Raw genomic sequence first — 19,418 nt, forward strand, 5'->3', positions numbered from 1 at the left:
TACAAGAGATGGTACTGGAGCGATATTATGAGCACTACAGGAGATGGGAGTGGAGCGATCTTATGAGCACTACAAGAGATGGTACTGGAGCGATCTTATGAGCACTACAGGAGATGGGAGTGGAGCGATCTTATGAGCACTACAGGAGATGGTACTGGAGCGATATTATGAGCACTACAGGAGATGGGAGTGGAGCGATCTTATGAGCACTACAGGAGATGGGAGTGGAGCGATCTTATGAGCACTACAGGAGATGGTACTGGAGCGATCTTATGAGCACTACAAGAGATGGTACTGGAGCGATCTTATGAGCACTACAAGAGATGGTACTGGAGCGATATTATGAGCACTACAGGAGATGGGAGTGGAGCGATCTTATGAGCACTACAGGAGATGGGAGTGGAGCGATCTTATGAGCACTAAAGTAGATGGGACTGGAGCGATCTTATGAGCACTACAGGAGATGGGAGTGGAGCGATCTTATGAGCACTACAGGAGATGGGAGTGGAGCGATCTTATGAGCACTACAGGAGATGAGGCTGGAGCGATCTTATGAGCACTAAAGTAGATGGGACTGGAGCGATATTATGTGTACTACAAGAGATGGTACTGGAGCGATCTTATGAGCACTACAAGAGATGGTACTGGAGCGATCTTATGAGCACTATAGTAGATGGGACTGGAGCGATATTATGTGTACTACAAGAGATGGTACTGGAGCGATCTTATGAGCACTACAGGAGATGGGAGTGGAGCGATCTTATGAGCACTAAAGTAGATGGGACTGGAGCGATCTTATGAGCACTACAGGAGATGGGAGTGGAGCGATCTTATGAGCACTAAAGTAGATGGGACTGGAGCGATATTATGAGCACTACAGGAGATGGGAGTGGAGCGATCTTATGAGCACTAAAGTAGATGGGACTGGAGCGATATTATGAGCACTACAGGAGATGGGAGTGGAGCGATCTTATGAGCACTACAGGAGATGGGAGTGGAGCGATCTTATGAGTACTACAGGAGATGGGAGTGGAGCGATCTTATGAGCACTACAGGAGATGGGAGTGGAGCGATCTTATGAGTACTACAGGAGATGGGAGTGGAGCGATCTTATGAGCACTACAGGAGATGGGAGTGGAGCGATCTTATGAGCACTACAGGAGATGGGAGTGGAGCGATCTTATGAGCACTACAGGAGATGGGAGTGGAGCGATCTTATGAGTACTACAGGAGATGGGACTTAGGAGGGGAGCGATCTTATGAGCACTAATGTAGATGGGAGTGGAGCAATATTATGTGTACTACAAGAGATGGTACTGGAGCGATCTTATGAGCACTACAGGAGATGGGAGTGGAGCGATCTTATGAGCACTAAAGTAGATGGGACTGGAGCGATCTTATGAGCACTACAGGAGATGGGAGTGGAGAGATCTTATGAGCACTAAAGTAGATGGGACTGGAGCGATCTTATGAGCACTACAGGAGATGGGAGTGGAGCGATCTTATGAGCACTACAGGAGATGGGAGTGGAGCGATCTTATGAGTACTACAGGAGATGGGAGTGGAGCGATCTTATGAGCACTACAGGAGATGGGAGTGGAGCGATCTTATGAGCACTACAGGAGATGAGGCTGGAGCGATCTTATGAGCACTAAAGTAGATGGGAGTGGAGCGATCTTATGAGTACTACAGGAGATGGGACTTAGGAGGGGAGCGATCTTATGTGTGGGAGAAGACGTCCTTAATGGAAATGGAGATCACAATATTGAAAGATTTTCAATCACCACTGATCTGCATTTAGGACAGTCGCCCAGGTGGCAGATTTCCTATCTGTTGTTTACCCAGGCTTTTCTTAAATAATTTCAAAAGATTTGAAAATTTATTAAACATCTTCCTTTGTAAATTATTCCAATCCCTAACTCTCCTTCCTATAAATGGATATTTGGCCTAGTTTATCCTCTTGAATTCCAAATTTATCTTCATATCTTTCCTACTTTTAAAAACACCATTCAAATATATTCATCTACTAACGTCAAACTATTGTATCTCTCCACTGTGAGCTCGGAACATACCACTTAGTCGAGCATCTCACCTCCTTTCTCTTTCAAGCCCAAACTTTGCAACGTTTTCGTAACGCTACTCTTTTGTCGGAAATCACCCAGAAGAAATCGAGCTGCTCTTCTTCGGAATTTTTCCAGTTCTGGAATCAATTAATCCAGTTGAGGGTCCCATACACTGGAACTTAACAATAGTTGGGGTCTTACCAGAGACTTATATGCCCTCTTCTTTACATTGTTACTACAAACCCTAAATACCCTCGTAAACACGTGCAGAGATCTGTACCCTTTATTTACAATAACGTGTATGTGATTATCCCAATGATGATCTTTATTTATACACTGTTGGAAAAAATATCCAAACACTAAGAAATGGCTGTGTCAGATTAACGAACGTTGGTAAGCGTGTTTAAAATTTCCCGGAAATCGCAATAGCATGGCGTTAGTAGCGGGCCAATGACTTTGCACATCAGGTTTGCTTTACATACGGGCTGTGCTGTGCGAGAGCGTTAGTTACCTGTGAGACTGCACGGAGTGATTGTGAGTGGGTCAAGAATGTCTTTACAATGACGAAAAGGACAGTATCAACAGCTCACTGCGGTTAAACGAGGCCGTGAAACAGGGCTATATGAAGGAGGATTTTCCTTCCGCAGAACCACTTGGCAGTAATGTCTCGACTGGGCACGCGTGCTGGCAGCAGTGGTCACGAGGAGGTGAGCTCGCAAGAAGACCGGGCTCCGGACGTCCACGTGGCACCACCGAGAGGGAGGACCGCTGTATTTGGCGTATAGCTGTGGCGCAGCGGACTGCGTCTGCAGTGGTAATTCGAGCGGCAGTTGTCACCACAGTGACGCAACGTACTGTTCGAAATCGGTTACTTGAAGGACAGCTCCGAGCCAGACGCACTGCGGCGTGCGTTCCACTTACCCATTCCACCGCCACCTGCGACTTCAGTCGTGTCAAACAAGAGCTCATTGGAGGCTGGAGAGGATGTCTGTTGTGTTTTCCGATGAAAGCCGGTTCTGCCTTGATGTCAGTGATGGCCGTGTGTTTGTTAGGAGGAGGCCAGGTGAGCACTTATATTCCACCTGTCTGCGGCGTCGACACACTGGACCTACACCGGGAGTTCTGGTCTGTGGAGCAAGTTCCTTTGACATCAGGAGCAGTCTCGTGCTTATCCCACACACCTTGACTGCATATGTGAACGTCCACCTGGTGATTCGACCTCTTGTTCTGCCATTCATGAACAGCATCCCCGGGGGTGTTTTCCAACAGGATAATGCACGTCCCCATGCTGATGTTGTAACCCAACGTGCTCTACAGAGTGTCGACATGTTGCCCTGACCTGCTCGATTCTCTGATCTGTTTCCAATCGAGCACGTATGAAACATCATTGGACAACAACTCCAGCGTCACCACCAACCGGCATTAACCGTCCCTGTATTGACCGACGAAGTGCAACAGGCATGGAACCTCATCCCACAATCTGTCATCCAGCACCTGCACGACACAATGTATGCACGTTTGCATGCCTGCATTCCACAGTCAGGCGAATATATAAGTTATTAATGGACAAGCATAGCACACTTCTGATGGTTTTCCCCGCGCGTATATTAAACTGTAGTCATGTACCTTTAATCAACTAAATACTTTACCTTGACAAATATTGTTAAGTGCCATCTTCTTGGTAGCCCTTTTCGGGACTTGCAGGAAGGGGCTGGTGACTCAGACGAACGTGGATCTTCTAGCCGGCTTGTGGGGTGGGGCCGGCCTTTCCGTGTATTGTTCTCATCGACCGGCTTACATGTGAGCTTCTTGGAGATTCAACGGGAATGTTCTGCTTCTAGAGATGTCGGGAAATGTCTGGCTCAAATCACCGGAGCTATAAACACGGAGGCTAGCCGAGGACAGGGAGTGACAATTGGGCTCCGAGGTGGAGACGGTGTGGGACTCGTTGTGATGGGGTTCGGTGGCTGGGCTGAGGGCGACAGAGGTGTTGGCTGTCGCTAGTGTCCCACCGAGGTCTGAACCAGCAGCTGTTCTTGTGGTGTTGGAGAGACCAGTGAGTCGGTGGAGACGAAAGAGCGGAAGACTGCACTGTGTGTTCGTGTATTTGTGTGAACTGAGCCTCAGCGAGGGAAGCCGCTATCGCCACTGTGAAGGTTAATGGACCTGTGTTAATGTTCGCTGTTGTGAGTATCGTCCTGCTGTTTAATACTGCTCAGCTGTTTGGTTGTTCACTGCACGTGACTGTTTGAATTACTGGACTGTCAGTGGAGTCGAACGAACGAACAGTCATCGTGTGTTGTGTAGCCAGTGGCCATGTGTTAAGATCCAGCTGTCTATACACAGTTGCTGTATGAGGTGGCTGGACTTGCGAAAAGTGAAAGTAAGGGACACGCGTCCGCTGGTATAGCAACGGGCTGGACATTCTACTGTCCCGTAAGGAAGAGGGAATTGTGAATAAACCTGTAATTAGTGAGTGTTGCCATTCATAACTGGTTAGAATTGTGTGTAAATATGTATGTGTGTGCATTTATCAGGTCATAGTGATATAAATTAGAGTAATCAAACAGATGGAATTTTATTTTTAACAACATTGTGTCAGAAGTTAGAATAGACGCCATGTGTGATGCATCACTATAACCAGCGTGAATCATCGGACCAGATACTGCAGGTTTCGACCGCCACCGGAAACATTTCAGAACGTCGGTGTATAGTGAATGCACAGTCATATAAATAATTTTTTCACGAAAATGATGAAGACGATGGAGGAGAATATGAAAGAAAAGCAAAATAAGATGGAAGAAAATCAAAAATGATTGAGGAGAAATGAAAAAATGAAAAGAAGGTGGAAGAGAAGATGGAATAAAATCAAAGGAAGGTGGAGAAGAAGATGGAAACAATTGAAAGGAGGTGAAAGACGGGGAAAAGGAGATAGAAGAAGACCAGAAAATGACGATAGAGAAGTTGGAAGTGTCTATAAGCCTAAGACACTGACGAGTGCAGGCGTGTTGAGTGGAGGGTCACTGGAGTGGGAAAATGTAGTGCAGGTGCTGAGTGCAGGAAGGTAGTGAGGAGTGTACCGGAAATGATTGGTGTGGAGCAATACAGGGCGACCCTAGGAGGATGGCAGGGGAGCAAGTAGAAAGAAGAAGTGAAACCAGGAGGGTGTAACAAGGAAATGGAAACGAAAGGAGAATTAATGCCATCAGCGGCGGTGATGATAATATTACTATGGATTGGGAGGTCGAGCTGAACCCAGGTCTGACTTCAAGTGGAAATATGAGCTGGGAAGACATGGAAGCAATTAGAAGAGTTGTAAAAGAGGTGGTCCTGGAAGTCTGCACCATTGAGCAACTCAAAAATATGATACAAGAGCAAACGAGGGAATTTGAAAAAATGAAGGGATGGTTCAGAGAAAGGGTAGAAGACACAACATCGCAAGTGAGGAAAAATACCCAAGAAATTGCAGCATTAAGGGAGAAAATAAGTCGCTTAGAAGAGGAGACGCTGAAACTGAAAGCAGAAGTGGAAGCCAACACTCTAAGTCGCAGGAAGAAATGCCTATTTATATATGGTGTGCCTGAGGACAAAAGGGAGGACAAAAGTGCTTACAATTTATAAAGTAGTGGACCTAATTCAGGGGAAAATTATAATTAATTTTAGCGATGTGGACATTGACGATTTGCAGAGAGTGGGAAGAATTAGGGGCAACAGGCCTATCAAAGTTCAACTGTTTTCTACGTTGATGGCTGATATTGTGGTTGGAAACGCTGGTAACATGCAGATGGGAAAAATATGGATCAAGAGGGACGTGGGAACTGAAGCGATCAGGAACGATAAAATTCTGAGAAAACATATGATACGAGCTAGACTTCAAGGGCTGAAAGCAATTATCAGAGGACAAGATCTAGTGGTGTCAAGCAGCAGCTGGAGTAGAATCTGGTCTGTGAATAGATTGATGGGTCTAGAAATGAAGACAAAACAAGGTGAAGAAAAAGGGAGAAGTGTAGCGATTAGTGGGGAATATAGGCAAGTGAAAGATAGTGATATAGAAAATACCAAGGAAAACAGAAAGCGGAATGAAGGAGGACAGTGAGTGGAGCTTAGTGAAAGCGTGATCGTTAATAGTGAAAAAGGAAGGGTGGCAGACAATGGGGTGAGATTAGGAAGACCTAGGGATGCAGCTACGGGCACAGCAAGTGAAGAGGATAGGCAGAGAAGAGGATGCAGTGAAGTTATGGAGATGCAGAGTGAAAAGAATAACGCAGAGGTACCCAGGCAGAGGACTGAAATGTGTTTGAGCAGAGGAAGCAAAGGCGGCTTTGGAATAAACAAGAGCTTACGTGAACCGTGGGGATTAAAACGAAATGAAGAGGGTATTGTAACAAGAAGTAAAAAATCTAATAATATTAGTAAGTATTTGTAGTAAATATATTTTGGTGGAGAGGGTATAGTGGATATGACGGTAAGTAATCGGTGGTTTACGAGTTTGTATAATGAAACTAAAGTTAAGTTGGGAGATGGAAAGTGGTGGAAGACATAATGGCAGAATTTAAGTGTTGAAAGGGATGAGAATATAGTGAATATGTATTTGGTATGAAGAGTGAATTGCTGAATAGGGTGGTATAAGGGGAGAAAAGTGAATAATTGGTGTATTGACGATGAAAGCTTGAAGGCAATCTGAAGGTTGAGAAAAGTGAATAATTGGTGTAATGATGGATGTATATGTAGGGTGCTATTTGTAAGTTTGTAGGTAATGTGGGAAAGCAATTAGTGGGTTGATTGATGGTGCTATTTGTTTGAAGGTTGTTTATGGTGGTGTAGGGATGAGAAAAATGAATATTTAGTGTAAGGATAGTTGGTATTTGATGTCCGTTGTGTAATTATTACAGCAGATATACTGGATGTAAGTATATGGCATTGTAGTAAATAGAACGGTAAGTAAGCTATTGAGTGAAGAAGGCATGTAATGGAAATTGGAAGTAAAGTTGGCAGAGTTTGTGGTAGAGGAGTTCGAAGCGTTGGACTGCCTTCTAGTTGCACAATTGAGGGCAAGATGGAAATCTAAATAGTGCAATCTTGGTGAGACAGTACAGGTCAGCAGATTGAGTAAGTGTAATAATGTCACTATTTGGTATGTAGTAAGATAATCTGGAATTGATTCGGAGTGTTAAGTGTAGGTGAATGATTGTGGAGTTGGAAGGAGTTTTGGTAGATAATGAAGTATAAGTTGCAATTGGTATGTAGCAAGGTAATTTGGAAATGATCTGGAGTATGAATAAGTTGTATAAGGTTGAGGAAAGTGAATAAAGGATTGGTGGAATGATAGTTGTATATGTAATGTAATGTAATGTAATGTGGAAAAGTAATTAGTGGGTTATACGATAGTTTTGTTTGTTTATTGGAAGTAGAGTTGGCAGAGTATATAGTGGAAGAGGTCGAAACGCTGAATTGCCTTCTCATTGCTCAATTGAGGACAAGCTGGAACTCTAAATACAGCAATTCTTGTGGTGTAAGCGAGGTAGTACAGCACTGCAGATTGAGTAAGTGTAAGAATGTCGTTAAGGAATTTAAATGATAGAGGACTGCCCTGTGTAAACAGAAAAGTCAGCGCACTCAGCAGTATACGCGATCTTGCCTGGATTAGCTAGGAGTGGAAGTGTGCTGCCAGACTAGCTGACTCAGGCAGACAATCTGGGACAAGGTTAATGTTGCGTAACCCCAGTGGGTACACAACATTGTCAAGACAACTGGTATCAGTATCTGTCGTTCATTGTCATTTAAATTTGCTCCTATCAGTGGCGCATTTCATATCATTTTAGATTGTCTCATTGCATTTAATTTTGCCATTATATTATAACAATTTAATTTTGCCTGTTTATAACATGTGTGCCGATACTGCCGTAATGCCATGGCCATTGGATCTCCGGAAAGGAGTTGTTAATGGCCATTTATCAGTTTTTGTTGTTTATATCACTTTAGTTTTAATATGGCTGAAGTTTGTACATTGTTATTTCTCTCTTTTATCAGATGAAAAGGGTATTTGTTTACTGTAGATCTCGAGAAAAATAATAAACAAAAATAAACGTAAAATATAAGAAGATGGAAGAAAACTAGGAGAGGGTAGTTGAAAGCCAGAAGAGCATGATAAAGGAAATAAAAGACTGTCAGCAGAAGTTGGAAGACGATGACGAAGGGAAGACAGGAGATGGTCAGATGATGATCGAAGATGGCCAGGAGACGAAAGACAACCATAAGATGATGAAAAATGGCCGAAAGAAGAATGAAGACGACCAGACTAAGAAGAATGATGGCCAGAAGAAGTCGGAAGACCACTAGGCGAAGGCGGAAGATGGTCAGAAGAAGATTGAAGACGACCATAAAAGGATGAAAGACGGCCAGAAGGAACTCGAAGATGGCAAGAAGATACTAGCAGAATGCCTAAGGAAGACTAAAGACAACCAGAATAAGAGAGAGAACGGCCGGGAGAAGAAGGAATATAGCCAGAAGAAGATAGAGGATGACCAGAAGAAGACAGGGAACGACCAGGAGAAGATGGGTGAAGGACAGAGGAACGTCGACGAGGGTCCACGCGAGATAAAGCATGTTCCGCAGGTCGACGCTCTGTCCCGTAGACCTTGTGCGGATGACTGTGATTTCTGTTTCAGGAGGGAGGCCGAGCATGAAGTTTCCTTCCGAATGATACCCGTGGGGTTCAAAGGAAACTGGGGCCTTGACGTCTGGATGGAAATGGAGAGAGACGGGGATCGTCCCCTTCCCCTCGTCCCCCTAACTTACCAGTCCGCAGTGCACGAGCCCACGAGATCTACTGCAGCGAGGACGCCGTGTGAAAGAGAGCAGCGCTCTCCGACATATCTAGGGTGCGGCCTATCTGAGGACCATCCTGTACCGACCGATAGGTACTGCCTGAAAAGAACAACGAGACAAGAGAATGTACACGCCGCTGTACGGGAGAGTACGCGCACAGAGAGCGACCGAATGAAGGCGTGGTACGACGGACGAGGGGATACCATCGTAAATCATCAGAACGTCCTAGGATGGCTACACAACCCCGTAAGGAAGAAAGGCTTGTCTCTCAAGTTACAGAGGACATGAAAGACACTTACCATGTTCTGAGGGAATTAAATAACGTCATGTACGGAGTTCGACGGAGGCCAATGTGCAAGATGGTGGTTTATCTAGAACGACGGGCGTCATACCGAAGAACAACCGAGAAGGTTACTGATCGGGAAGATCAGATCTCGAAGGCGGGCAATGTTACGTGCTAGCCCCGTGGTAGCCTCTTTCGGTACTTTCAGGATGGGGCAGGTGACTCAGACGACCTGGGATCTCCCAGCCGGCTTGTGGGGTGGGGCCGGCCTTTCCGTGTATTGTTCTCGTCGGCCGGCTTACCTGTGAGTTTCTAGGAGATTCAGCGGGAACGTTCTGCCTCTAGTGACATCGCGGAATTTCTGGCTCAAATCACCCAAGCTATAAAAAGGAGGCTAATCGCGTACAGGGAGTGACAGTTGGGCTCCGAGGTGGAGCCAGTGTGAGACTCGTTGTGTTGGAGTTCGGTGGCTGGGCTGAGGGCGACAGAGGTGTTGGCTGTCGCTAGTGTCCCACCGAGGTCTGAACCAGGAGCTGCTGTTGTGGTATCGGAGAGACCAGTCAGTAGGTGGAGATAAAAGAACGGAAGACTGTACTGTGTGTTCGTATATTTCTGTGAACAGAGCCTCAGCTAGGGAAACCGCTATCACGAGTATGACAGTTAATGGACCTGTGTTAATGTTCGCTGTTGTGAGTATCGTCCCTGCCGCTTAATACTGGTAAGCTGTTTGGTTGTTCACTGCATGAGACTGTGTGAATTACTGAACTGTCACTGGAGTCGAACCAACAAACAGTCAGCGGGTGCCGAATGGTCCGTAGCCCTGTGTTCTGATCCAGTTGTCTACAAACAACAGCTGTATGAGGTGACTGGACTTCAGGAAAGTGAAAGCAAGGAATAAGCGTCCGCATGTAGAACAACGGGCTGGACCTCCTGCTGCGCCATAGGGAAGAGCATTTTGTAAATAGACCCGTAATTAGTAAGTGTGGCCATTCATAACTGCCTAGAATTGTGTGTGTGTGTGTGTGTGTGTGCATTTATTGGGTCATAAATTAGAGTAATGAAACAAATGGAATTTTATTCGTAGCAATATATTGCCAGAATTTCTATATTCTACATTCTTTTGTCATGGGGTTTAGATATTTTCTTACGACAGTGTATTATCCCCTAGGTACTTATAGTGATCCCCATAAGGAACTTTCAACCCATCAACGCAGTCCAGCTCACAACATTGTTAAGGTATTTTTGCAGTTCCTCACAATCTTGTAACTTACTTTTACTCTCTACCGTATAACATCATCCGCAAAATCCTTACCTCTGATTCCAGTTCTTTATCATATCATTTATATATGTACAAGAAAATATAAATTTTCAATAATACTGCCTTGAGTAATCCCCTCTTAACGATTACAGGATCAGATATTGGTTCACCTACTCTAATTCTCTGAGTTCTATTTTCTAGAAATATAGCCATGCATTCAACCACTCTATTGTTAGTCAAATTGCACTCATTTTCGTTAGTAGTCTCCCATGATCTACCTTGTCAAATGCCTTGGATATGTCATTCAAGACACACTCCATTTGACCTCCCGAATCTAGGATGTCTGATGTATCTTTCCGGAATCCTACAAGTTGTGTTTCAGTGGAATAACATTTCCTAAACACGAACTACCTTTTATCGAACCGATAATTAATTTCACAACAATGCTTTAAAAACTTACATGTCAAACATGTCAAACTGACTGGCCTGTAATTTTCGACTTTACTTTATACACGGGGCTAGTATAGCAACTCTCCATTCATTTGGTATAGTTACTTCATACAAACAGTAATTGTACCATATCCCAACGCATTACTTTAAGTATATCCCCAGAATTCTTATCAATTCAGCTGCTTTTCTAGTTTTCACATTTTGTATCCTGTTTTAAATGCCTTTCTTATCGTAGGTAAATTTCAGTACTTCCTTAGTATTAGTCTACTCTTCTATATGTACATTATCATTGTAATCAGTAACCTTTAAACACTGCTGACTGAATATTTCTGCTTTTATGTAGATCCTGGCATACACACTCCCCTTGTTCATTAATTATTCTTGAAATACCCCTTTCTGGAACCAGTTTCTGAATTAAAGTACCTATACAAACCCTTCCATTTTTCACTAAAATTTGTATTACTGCTAATTATGCTTGCTATCACGTTATCCTTAGCGGACTTATTCGCTAGATTCAATTTTCTACTAAGTTCCTTCAATTTCTTCTTATTTCCAAAACCAATTCTAACTCTATTTCTTTCCAACCTGCACCTCCTTCTTAGTCTCCTTAATTCTCTGTTATAATACAGTGTGCCTTTACCATTCCTTACCACCCTTAATGCTATATATAACTTTTTCACTTTCTTCAACAATTGCATTAAACCCATCCCACAATCGGTCTACATTTATATTTACCGTTGTACACTGATCGTAATTACTTTTTAAAAACTCCCTCTTTCCTGTTTTATCAGCCACATGGTACTGCCTAATAGTCCTGCTTTTACGACCTTCCTTTATATTACATTTATTTATAGCTACGAAGAGAACAGTTTCGGGATCACTAATACCATCTATTACTCCACTTTCTTTATAGAGACCATCTGGTTTTACCAGTACCACGTCTGGAATATTCCCTCTAGTTGGTTCCATCACTTTCTGATTCAGCTGTCCTTGCTATTTGTTGGACATGCCTCCTGTCGTTAGCATTACCTCCCCAACTGACATTTGGTTGATGTCACCTGCTACAATCACGTCCTTTCCGTATCGTTTTCCACCTAGTTGATTATCATATCAAATAATTCCGAATCAGCGTCTGCGCCACCTTTTCTAGGTTTATACACTCCCAGGAACATCATGCAACCTATTGTCTTTAGAGATGGGGTTTACACATAGAATTTCATGTTTGACATCCTTAAATTTTCGAAGCTTACAAACGCTTCTTTCACCGGAATGAATACGCCCCCTCCCACCATTCCTATTCTGTCTCTACCATGGACACCCTAGTTCCGTGGGAACATTTCTGAATCCATTATATAATTTCTCAGCCATTATTCAACTTCTATTACAATATCTGGTATGTATATATATCTAAATTACTTAAATCTACTCCTTTCTTTTCGATACTCCTAGAGTTCAACACTAATATTTTTATCTCATCCCTACTTGACGTCCAAATTCCTGTACCCTAATTACCGCTCCGTAGCCCGCCCCGTTTCCCTGAATGTACCTCCCTATAACCGTTCTAGACAAATCCTTAACTTATACGTACCACTGCGGTTCAAGTCGAGGCCATATGAGCGTACAACCCTATCTCTTACTCGCCCATTAGGATCTACAATTTTCACTCCCAATTTCTCACATACCCATTCCATAGTCCAAATTAAATCCCCAGTTACCCACGAGTCAGTATCCCTCCTACGTTGTATCATACAGTTAACAATCTCCGCTTCTTAAAACTTATTCCGTGCAGCTGGAACCAGATCCCGCAAATCCGCAACTACGTCGGTACTTATTCCTGCTTGCCTTACGTTATTAGTACCAACGTGGAAGATTACTACCTTCTCCTTATCCTCGTCCCTCCCTTCTATTTTCCTCAACATGGGCGTTAACCTTATTCCTGGTACCCTTTTCTCCACACACTTCCCCCACGTGCCTGACAATTGAGCCACCCATAACCAGAGACTTAACCCCACCCTCCTTATTTGACCCCTTTTTCTCCTAGTCTCACGTTACTTCCCTGATGCCTGCAGAATGCTCTTCCTCCTACCTTTTCATTCTCTCACTGCCCTGTTTCACCTCCCTCTTTCCTACCGTTCCCTTCTCTTGCTCTCTCCCCCTACTCTGTAACACTTCCCTGATACACATCTTCCCTCTGCTGATCTACCTGCAGTGATTCATACCGATACCACTCTTGGGCCCCTGCCTGAGGAAAACCTTTACCTCTCGTTTTCCTTGGACCAAAGACTTAATATTTTAATATATTCATTAACGACAAATCTCTCTAATTAAAAATAAGTAATAATCTCCCATGTACCTTTCAATTCGAAATAAATGAATACTGTAATAAATGTTATTTTTCCTATTCCTTTAAAATTCTAAATTGAGATTCGTTTCATCCACAACATTCCAGGTAATGCAATATTCCACGGAAATATATTTACATATGTCCTGCTCCAATAGTCATTGATGTATATAAAAATGTTTAATTTAGTTTGAAATATTTGCAATAACTTTAGGGTGCAAAACTTTAATGAAAATATCAATTTTATATGGCTCTAAATTACTAAAAGTTACATTAATAGAAATGCATCAGACAGTATAAATGGACGATATGAATTTCGGTAGTTCCATTATGAAAAAAGCCCTCATTTTCGTGCCGTCTTCTCGAGATGGTTCAGACCGCCATATGAGGTGAGCTGCGTATTATTCAACAATATGCCATTAACGGCTAAACCTTACACTGCCCAGGACCAGCTGAAAATAGCTTGAAACGATATAAACCCAATTTTAGTGAAATAATTGAAAATGTAAAATAATATAATTAAAAGTGTGATGTTGTAATTTATTATATGTTGGCTCTAGTCTTGAATATTTGTGGTGGGCTCAGTGCACTCGTCGTCCGTTTGTGCTTCCATCCACCGGCGCGATGTAGTTTGGGTTGGCCACACATGTTGCCTTCAATTCTCATTCTGAAATCTTATTGGAAACATGTCCTTCTGCTTTGTAGGTCGATACCGCATTGTGAAGTATCTCAAGAATGTAATAAGACCAAGAGAGAAGGTTATCACCCACAGAGTTTCGGATGAAAAAGGCAATAGACTCTCTAAAGAATAATTCTTTCTTTCGTCTTCAATGAGAACACGCTGACTCTCAATTTCATACTTGCTTGACTGCAAGGGGTGACAGTCTAATTTCAGTCACACGTCTACAAGACATATGGAGATAATAATGGCCTTTATATTTCTGTATCTGTGGCACTCAGTCCTGTGAATTACGAGAAACATGAAAAGGAAAAAATAAGGTACACGTGCTGTATGTCAATGAGTGGGGAATACTTGAATCAATACGAAGATAGGTTCAGAGGACAGATAATAGAGAGACGGGAACTCAATTAAGTCAAAAGCACAGTGACTGGATTACTAAACGTTCTTCAGATAGAAGAGTTAGAAATTCACAACCGTCCACGAACAATGGAGTCAAAAATATTTAGGGTAAATACTAGGCTTATCCGAGGATTTTTGACATGAACTCAGTGCCAAGTGGAGCCGTCTGAAACGAAAGCCATTGCATCAGGACAAGAGCCCAACAATGTGGGCACGCTGATCAAGTGCACCACAATATCTGGTTATCTTAACGGAAAACCGTTCTGTGTTACCGCTTCATGTATACCGTCACTGCCGGGAAAACCTCCTATGTAAAATATTTTAGCTTAGAACTTTGGCCGGTAAAGTTCTGTTGTCTAACGTGCAATATTTTGTGAATATTGTCAAGGCATTCTCGCTCTGCATAATGTAAGTGCTGCGGGTGAGTATATCTCCATAAATATTATCAGATAGGAGGTTTTGTCCTGGCAACAACGATATGTTACAGTTTCATTAAACCAGTATGTGTCAGTGCTTCATTAAACCGGTATCTATTTGTGGTTCATTAAACCGAATGTGTTAGACATACATTAGACCATTATGTGTTACTGCCTCATTACACCGGTATCAGTGAGCACTTCATAAAACCGGTATGTGTTAGAGCTCCATTAAACCAGTATGTGTTAGTGCAGCATTAAACCGGTTTGTATTCGTGCTTCATTAAACCGTTCTATGTTAGTGCTTCATTAAACCGATCTGTTTAATGCACCATTAAACTGCTATGGGTTAGTGCTTCATTAAACCGTTCTGTGGCAGTGCTTTATTAAACCGTTCTGTGTTAATGCACCATAAACCCAGTATGTGTTAGTGCTTCATTAAATCGGTATGGGGGCTTCATTAAACCTATCTGTATAAGTGCTTCAATAAACCGGTATATGAAAGTGCTTCATTAAACAGTTATATGTTAATGTTTCATTAAACCATTCTGTGTGAGATCTTCATTAAAAGGAGATGTGTTAATGCTTTATTAAACCGGTATTTGTTAGTGCTTAATTAAACCGTTCTGTGTTAGTGCTTCATTAAACCGTTCTGTATTGTTTATTAAGCCGGTATGAATTAGTGCATCATTAAATCGGTATGTGTTAGTGCTTCATTAAAATGATCTGTTTTAGTGCTTTAGTGAACCATTGTCCGGCTCCATGGCCAAATGGTTGGCGTGCTGGCCTTTGGTCACAGGGGTCTCGGGTTCGATTCCCGGCGGGGTCGGGAATTTTAACAATTAGTGGTTAATTTCTCTGGCACGGGGCCTGAGTGTATGTGTCGTCTTCATCATCATTTCATCCTTATCATGACGCGCAGGTTGCCTACGGAAGTCAAATCAAATGATCTGCACCTGGCGAGCCGAACATGTCCTCGGACACTCCCGGCACTAAAAGCCAGACGCCATTTTTATTTCAATGAACCGTTCTGTGTTAGTTCTTCAATAAACCGGTATGTGTTACTACCTCATTAAACAAATTTGTGTTAATGCTTCATTAAACCGTTCTGTGTTAGTTCTTCAATAAACTGGTATGTGTTACTACCCCATTAAACAAATTTGTGTTAATGCTTCATTAAACCGTACTGTGTTAGTTCTTCATTAAACCGGTATGTGTTAGTGCTTCATTAAACCGGTATACGGTAGTGCTTCATTAAAACGCTCTATGTTAGTGCTTCGTTAAACCGATCTGAGTTAGTGCGCCATTAAACAGGTATGTGTTAGTGCTTCATTAAACAGTTCTCTGGTAGTGCTTTATTAAACCGTTCTGTGTTAGTTCACCATTAAATTGGTATGAGTTAGTGTTTCATTAAACCGGTATGTGTTAGTGCTTCGTTAAACTGATCTGTGTTAGTGCTTCAATAAATCGGTATGTGTTAGTGCTTCATTAAACAGTTACGTGTTATTGCTTCATTAAACCGTTCTGTGTTAGTTCTTCATTAAAAGGCTATGTGTTTTATTAAACTGGTATTTGTTAGTGCTTCATTAAACCGTTCTGTATTAGTTCTTCATTGAACCGGTATGTGTTAGTACTTCATTAAACCGTTCAGTGTTAGTGCTTCATTAAACCGTTCTGCATTAGTGCATCATTAAACCGTTCTCTGTTAGTGGTCCATTAAACCATTCTGTGTGATTTTTTCATTAAACCCTTATGTGTTAGTGCTTCATTAAATCGTTCTGCGTTAGTGCTTCATTAAACCGTTCTGTGTTAATGATTCATTAAACCGTTCTGTGTTAGTGCTTCATTAAACGGTTATATGATAGTGCTTCATTAAACTGTTCTGTGTTAATGCTTCCTTAAACCGTTCTGTATTGATGATTCATGAAACCATTCTGTGTTAATGCTACAATAAACCGGTTTTTGTTAGTGCTTCATTAAAACGTTCTTCATTAAACCGTTCTGTGTTAGTGCTTCATTAAACCGGTTTGTGTTAGTGCTTCATTAAACCTTTCCGTGTTAGTTATTCATTAACCCGGTATGGGTTAGTGTGTCATTAAACCGTTCTGTATCAGTGCTTCATAAACCGGTATGTGTTAGTGCGAGCTAAACTGGTATGTGCGTCGTTAAACCGGTATATGTTAGTGCGACATTAAAGCGGCATGTGTGTCGTTAACGCGATCTGTGTTAGTGCGTCATTAAATCGGTGTGTGTGGCATTAAACCGGTATGTGTGTCGTTAAATCGGTATATGTGTGCGCGACGTTGAACCGGTACGTGTGTCATGAAATCGGCATATGTGAACGCACCGTTAAACTGGTATGTACTATTGTGACGTTAATCTGCCTCCTGCAAGTGCGGATCTAAATAATTGAAAAATCTGAGAAATCTGAAACTCATCTGGCTGTAATGTATGGGATGTTCCACAGGTTGTTGTCGAATGCTGGACTCTGCGAGGCGATCCTCTTTACCTACTCGTTATACACCAAAACTCTTAAACTACAGAATTTTTTTTTTTCAAATTAAACACAAGAAGATTTGGTTGAGTCAAATGAATCTACATTGAAACTGGCGAAACATTTCTGCTTTCTTTAATACGATACAGTAACTTATTTAGTAAATGGTTTCTTTTACGCAATGGTATTCAGGCTAAAAAGCCGGCTACAGTGTCTGGCCATATTTTCTGCTTGATTATTAAATATAGCAAACTTATTTCACTTATAATTAAGTCATGGAACGGAGTGCTTTTAGGTTACTAGCTCATTTCTGCACCCCATCTACGGTATATGACTTACAGTCCCTGTTCTTCTTCCAGGTTCACGATTTTAGAGCAGCCGGAGTGTAAGGATATCGCTCCCCCACAGTTCCCTCATTTCTTTCCTTTGCATCTTTCTTCTCATCCTCATTATCTTCTTGTCAAAAAGGGATGCGGTTGTGCGACTTATGAAAACAATCACGAATCCAACCACCACTATCCCGATGACTATTGTGAATCAGAGAAGCTCACCTTTAACGGTCTAGGCGATAAAAAGTACAATTGGTGATGGCTTGGCTCCATCACACAAAAAAGTCCAAAAATAAATTGAAAGTGAGTTTTCATCGACATATTTCTAAACTGAGTTAACATATTTAAAAATATGTTTATGAACTGAAAATATTCTAAACTGAATATGGTGATTTCCTCGAAACATTTAGAAATTGAGGTGACGGTTTCCTTTGACATTTTTATAAATCGAGTACCTAGTCTCTTTTCTTTGTAACATTTCTAAAGTGAACTGAGATTTTGTTTGTAACTTTACTAAATTTAGCTGATGGTTTGCTTAGAATATTTTCTAAATAGAGGTGACGGTTTCCTTTGACACATTTCGAAATTGAAATGAGAGTGTTGTTTGAAACGTTTCTAAACTGAGCTGAGTGTTTACTTCGAAATATTTCCAAAATCGAGCCAACGGTCTTCTTTGAAACACTTCTATATTGAAATGGTTGTTTCCTTTGTAGGATTTTTAAATCGAACAGATTGTTTCGTTTGAAATATTTCTAAGGTGAGACGATTGTTTTCTTTGAATGATTTCCAAATTGAGCTTATTGTTTCCTTTGAGAGATTTCTAAAGCGAGCTGATTGCTTTCCCATCCCTGCGTCGCGAAAACTGTTCGATGTGTAAGTACAAGTTTAAGCCACTAATGAAAAAGTAGTAATGTGCCTGAACCTGCAGAAATTCTAAGAAATTTGGTGAAACACTTGTGAAGCAATTGCACAGCCTCTCTAAGAAAATATAGAGTTCTGAAGAAGCCTCATCTGATTTCCAGGATTATGTGATAGTCGCCATATTTATGAAGGGTTACTCTTACAACTATCAAGGAATATCTCTACTCCCTATGCGGGAAGGTATATTGAATGCATTTAATTAACCGAATGTTTCCCCTTCCTGCCAACATGCTAGCTGAAAATCAGTGCGGTTTCAAACCAAAACGAGGAACAACAGGTCTGATTTTCACAGCACGCCAACTACAAGACAAATGAAGGGAACGAAACAAGCATCTATACTTCACTTTCATCGAACATATGAAAGCGTTGGACACAACAGACTACACCACACTACTGCTTTACGGATGTCCGGTAACGTTCATATCTTTAAGGTCACTGCATGACAACATGACAGCTGCAGTGATTTCAAACGAAACAAGTGGAGAATATTTCGAAATAAAAACTGGGCAAATCAGGGGTGAGTTATTGCAACCACGATCTTCTCTATGTGCATTTCCGCCATGATAAATTTCCTATTCATTATCGCACAGATCGTGGACTCTTGAACTTGAAAAGGCTGAAAGGCAGCACATAATCAAACATTATACCCATTGCTGAACTCCAATTTGCGGATGATAACATCATTACATAATTGTTGCACAGTCTCAGGGATAACTTGAGGGTATTCTTGATTCTTTTTTCCGCTACTGCATGTGAAGGGTTTCAAAATCAATAAGCATAAGACCAAGATGCATGCCGAACTGTCCCAGATAGCAACAAACAATAGCAGATATTTGTATTAATGGGGGAAACCTACAAAATGAGAGTATATTTCCTTATTTCGGTAGCCAACTCTCCTCAGCAGTAGATACAACACCTCCTGATATGTTCTGAAATAACTAAGAATTTTTATTT

At 41.9% G+C, this 19,418-nt stretch overlaps 1 protein-coding gene across 2 annotated transcripts in view; it reads right to left on the minus strand.

Annotated features, from left to right (window-relative positions):
• Positions 1-19,418, minus strand: part of LOC136863322 (allatostatin-A receptor) — a 1,657,357-nt gene that overhangs the window by 1,396,936 nt on the left and 241,003 nt on the right. The gene's annotated exons all lie outside the window — the stretch shown is intronic.

This window comes from Anabrus simplex, chromosome 2 (genome assembly GCF_040414725.1).
Source record: "Anabrus simplex isolate iqAnaSimp1 chromosome 2, ASM4041472v1, whole genome shotgun sequence".
In the NCBI taxonomy this organism is placed as follows: domain Eukaryota; kingdom Metazoa; phylum Arthropoda; class Insecta; order Orthoptera; family Tettigoniidae; genus Anabrus; species Anabrus simplex.